This window comes from Myotis davidii, unplaced genomic scaffold (assembly GCF_000327345.1).
Source record: "Myotis davidii unplaced genomic scaffold, ASM32734v1 scaffold708, whole genome shotgun sequence".
In the NCBI taxonomy this organism is placed as follows: Eukaryota; Metazoa; Chordata; class Mammalia; order Chiroptera; family Vespertilionidae; genus Myotis; species Myotis davidii.
In genome coordinates, this window is record NW_006298797.1 from 36,125 (window position 1) to 41,480 (window position 5,356).

Consider the following 5,356-nt stretch of genomic DNA (forward strand, 5'->3'; position numbering starts at 1 on the left):
AAACTGTGGCTATTCAGGGTCTTTATTCATCCCATATAAATTTTTGGATAGTTTGTTATAGGTCTTTGAAATATACCACTGATATTTTAATAGGGATTACATTGAATCTATATATTGCTTTGGGAACTATGAACATTTTAATGATGTTGACTCTAACAATCCATGAACATGGTATATTCTTCCACTAGTTTATATCTTCCCCTATCTCTATTTTTTTTTTTAACATCCTGGAGATTTCTGAGTACAGATATTTTACCTCCTTAGTTAAATTTATTCCCAGGTATCTTATTTTTTTGGTGCAATGGTAAATGTGATTGTTTTTTAATCTCTCTTTCTGTAAGTTTACTATTGGCATATAGAAATGCCATAGATTTATTGGCGTTAATTTTGTATCCTGCTACATTGCCAAATTCACTTATTAAGTCTAATAATTTTTGATGGAACCTTTAGGGTTTTCTATATACAGTATTATGTCATCTGTGAATAATGATAATTTTACTTTTTATTTTCCAATTTGGATGCCTTTTAATTCTTCTTCTTGTCTGATTGCTATGGCTAGCACTTCCAGTACTGTGTCCAACAGGAGTGGTGAAAGTGGGCATCCCTGTCTTGTGTCTGTGTTCTTAGTGGAAATGGTTTTAGTTTTTGCCCATTGAGTATGATGTTGGCTGTGGGTTTGTCACATATGTTGAGGTATGATCCTTCTATTCCCATCTTGCTGAGAGTTTTTATCAAGAAAGGTTGTTGGATTTTTTCAAATGCTTTTTCTGTATCAATTGATATGATTATATGGCTTTTATCTCTCAATTTGTTTATGTGGTATATCACATTTATTCATTTGCAGATATTGTATCATCCTTGCATGCCAGGAATAAATCCCACTTAGTCATGGTGTATGATCTTTCTAATGTATTGGTGAATCTGATTTCCTAGAATTTTGTTGAGAATTTTGGCATCTATGTTCATGAGGGATATTAGCCTGTAATTCTCCTTCATTGTGTTGTCTTTACCTGGTTTTGGTATTAGGGTGATGCTGGCTTCATAGAATGTGCTTGGAAGTGTTCCTTTCTCTTGAATTTGTTGGAATAGTCTGAGGAGGATAGGTTTTAGTTCTTCCTTGAATGTTTGGTAAAACTCCCCTGTGAAGCCGTCTGGCCCTGGGCTTTTGTTTGCTGGAAGCTTTTTGATGACTGCTTCAATTTCTTCCATAGTTATCGATCATTGCAATATTGTATTCTAAATTTCTGACTGGTTCTTTTTTATGGTTTTTATTTCTTTGTGTAAGTTCTCACTAAGTTCATCTATTCTTACTTTAAGTTCATTGAGCATCCTTATGACCAGTGTTTTTAACTCTGCATTTGATAGATTTATTGCATCCTTTTTCTTTTTTTAGTTCTCTTTTTTGGAACTTTATCCTGTTCTTTCATTTGGGCCATATGTCTTTATCCCTTCTTTTTAGCTGCCTCCCTGTGTTTGCTTCTACATTTTAGGTAGATCTCCTACCTAAAATGGCAGGGTGGCCTTATATAGTAGATTTTCTGTGGGGCCCAGTGGCTTAATCTCCCTGAGATGCATACTCCAGGGGTATCCCTCATGTAAGCACTACTGAATAGACATTGGCACAACAGTGGCTGAGGTTGATCCTCAAGCTGACTGGCTGTGAAGACTGGCCATGACTATAGCAGACTAGCTGTTGTTTGGGAACTGACCCCACAAAATGGGATTCACCTTAGTGGAGCTCTAGTGCTTACTGAGTCTACCCTTATGTGTGTTGGTATTGGGTCTCTTGCTAGGGGCTCTAGTGCAGGCCCAGGTTAGCTGCTGCCTGTGCTCAGCCCTGGGATGTCTGGTAGAAGTCACAAAGTGATCTGTACTTGGTAGCTGCCTGTGCTGATCGTGGAGGTACCTGGGAGAGGCCATACTATGAAATGAGCCTAGTTGCCACTAGTGCCAGGCTGGGTCCACTAGCAAGAGTACAGGGCATGTTGAAACCATCCACTGCCTCCCTGGGGTTTGTATTTTTTTTTTTTAGACATTTTAAGGACGTCCACAGTGTGAGCTGAGGCTGGTTGCTTATGTGTAATAGCTGCTGAAAGAGGTTCTAGCCTGTGCAGAAGTTTGGTGAGGTGGGTTCTTAGGGAATCATCAGGGTAGGGCAGGTTTGATGGAGACACTAATTTGGCACCTGCCTGTGCCTGCAGGCTGGATGGGGGAGGAGGTCAACAAAGGAACAATAGTGCCAGGCAGCACTTCTGTCTTGGCCAGAGGGGCCCCTCCAGCCCTTCCCCTAAAGCCAGACAATTCATTTCCTCCCCTTATGTTCTCCTCTTTTCAAGCTGCTACCCTAGTGCTGGAGCTCAGAGTCAGTAAGTTCATCAGTAAGTAAGTCCATGCACAGGCCCTTTAAAAAGAATTCCTGAGACTCCAGTAGTCTTTTCTCTCACCAGATGGAATCCTCACTGATTTTTACAGCCAGATGTTTGGGGGACTGCTCTTCTCAGCACTGGTAGTCCAGGTTGGGGAGCCTCATGTGGGGCTGGGACTCCTCAAAAAAAGATCTCTGCAACTGAGATATTCCTCCCAAATTTTTTATTGATGAGAGAGAGAGAGGGAGAGAGAGAGAGAGAGAGAGAGAGAGAGAGAGAGAGAGAGATCTGTTGTTCTACTTATTCGTGCATTAATTGATTGATTCTTGTATGTGCCAGTTTGAGGATCGAACCTACAACCTTAGCATATTGAGATGATGCTCTAACCAACTGAGCTATATGTGTAGATATAGGACCAGTTTGTTTTGTGTCTCCATCCTCTTACCAGTCTCAACATGGCTTCTTCTTCATATATTAGTTATAGGAATTCTGATCACGTAGTCTTCAAGGGTGGTTGTTCTATAATTTAGTTGTAATTTTGACGTGGTCATGGGAGGAGCCAAGCACAGAATATACCTACTTTGCCATTTTGATCAGAAGTCTTGTCTTCTTTTTAAATTGTTATTTATAACAATAAGTTTTACCCTAAGCACTACTTTTTCTGCATCTCATAAGTTTGGTATGTGGTATTTTCATTTATCTTACATGTTGGTCTACTTCATGATACACAAATCTCTGGACCTCTATTCATTTTTCTCCTTTTCTTCATATTGGGTAACCTCAATGGTCCTATCTGAAAGTTTATTGATTCTTTTTTTCTACTTCTTTAAATCTGCTCTTGAGTCCCTCTAGTGAATTTTTTCTTTTCATTATTATACATTCCAGCTCCAGATTTTGTATTTATTTCCTTTTTTATAATTTTGATCTCTCTATTGGCATTCTTTGTTTAATGAGACAGTCATTCTCATGTTTGCCTTTAGTTTTTACACATGGCTTATTTTAGCTCTTTGAACATATTTGAAATAACTGACAAAGTCTTTGTCTAGAAATTTCAGTATCTGTGCTTCTCAGAAACAGCTTCAGTAAATTGCTTTTATTTTTCTCTTGTAACTGGGCCATTTCTTGTTTCTTTGCATGCCTCATGATTTTTTGTTAAAAATTTGATATTTAACATAATTTGGAATTAGATTTTTCTCCTTCCTAAATGTTTTTTGTTTGTGTTTGTTTATTTAGTAACTATTTTTTACTAATTCTATGCAGTCTTTTTTCTTTGTTGTGTGTTGGCCAGCATAGTGGTCAGCTGATAATGATTGGATATTTAGAGGCTTGGAACTGATAAATCTTCCAGTCCTTGCCAAGGGGCATGACTTCAACACTCAGGCAGTTGACAACTGTGCCTTACCCTTTACTTCCTACTTCTATAGAGCCTAAAGGTCACCCAGAGTGAGAGAGGGCTTTCTTGCATCTTTTCTGAGTATAAGCACAAGCTATGCATGTGTGTAGCCTTCTAGAGTCCACAGAATTTGTCAAAGCCTTTCAAAACTTCAGTGGATATCTCATTTGTCAGATTTTTCTTTCAAGTTTTTGCAGTTGTCTATTTTTTTCTACCAACTGTTATCCATCCCTTTAGTCAGCTTACAGATTTTTTTACAAATGCCCTCCGGGGAGGACCTTTTAGCACTAGTTAAGCACTAAATCAGGTAAAATAAAGGAAATTCTTTCAAGTGGGGTCTTCCAAGAAACCACAAGATAGGTCAAATAATGACAGCTTTGTACCCTTATATTTATGTGTGTCTCTTATAAGCAACTTAAAACTGGACTTTGTTTTACCCAAACTGAAAATTTGTCTTTTAACTGAAGCATTTAGTCCAATTACATTTATTTTAATTACTAACATATTCCAATTTAGATCTCATGTCTTACTTTTGCTAATTGTTCTACCTTTTTCATGTTTTAAAATATTTTAATTGTGAAAAATAACACATACATTTTTGTTGTTGTTAAATCCTCACCTGAGGATATTTTTTCCCTTGATTTCTAGAGAGAGTGGAAGGGTGGGAGGGAGTAAGAGAGAGAGAGAGGGAGAATAAGAGAGAAACATTGATGTGAGAGAGACACATCAATTGGTTGCCTCTCACACATACCCCAACCAGGGACAGGGACTGAACCTGCAACCCAGGTGTGTACCCTTGACTGGGAATTGAACTTGAGATCCTTCGGTGCATGGGCCAATGCTCCAACCATTAAGCAACACAAGCTAGGGCACAGGGGTCGGCAAACTTTTTGACTCGAGGGCCACAGTGGATTCTTAAACTGGACCAGAGGGCCGGAACAAAAGCATGGATGGAGTGTTTGTGTGAACTAATATAAATTCAAAGTAAACATCATTACATAAAAGGGTATGGTCTTTTTTTTTTTAGTTTTATTCATTTCAAACGGGCCGTAGTTTGCCCACGGCTGGAACACGTACATTTTTAAAATGCAAGATCATAAATATGAAGTTTAATGCATTAGTATAAATCAAACACTCGTATAATTCCAACAACCCATAAGCATCCTAACAAACCACTTCCCTAAGACAATTTTTTCTTGCATTTCTTTGTGGTTTTATCACTGAAGTATGCATGTATACACACTAAGATTTACTTTGCCTGTTTATGAGAACATAACTCATATAAACAACAAAGAACTAGTTCCTAGAAGGTAGACAGTACCTCTATGAATCAATAATAAAAACACAAATTACACATTAAAGAAATGGGCAAAAATGCCGGGGTCCAGCCCCAGCGGGTCCAGAGGTTCCCCATAGGTGTGGACGGAGTTGGCGAAGAAGGAATGACATGGAGACAGCGTTCAGTTGATCAGCAGCCTTGCCAGGATCTCTAGCCACAATCTCCAGCCAAGTTCTGTCTAGGATCTCCAGCGAAGTTCTGGTTTGGATCTCCAGCCAGGTTCTGTGTCCATGTTCTCTTGCTAGGTTCTACCGCCAG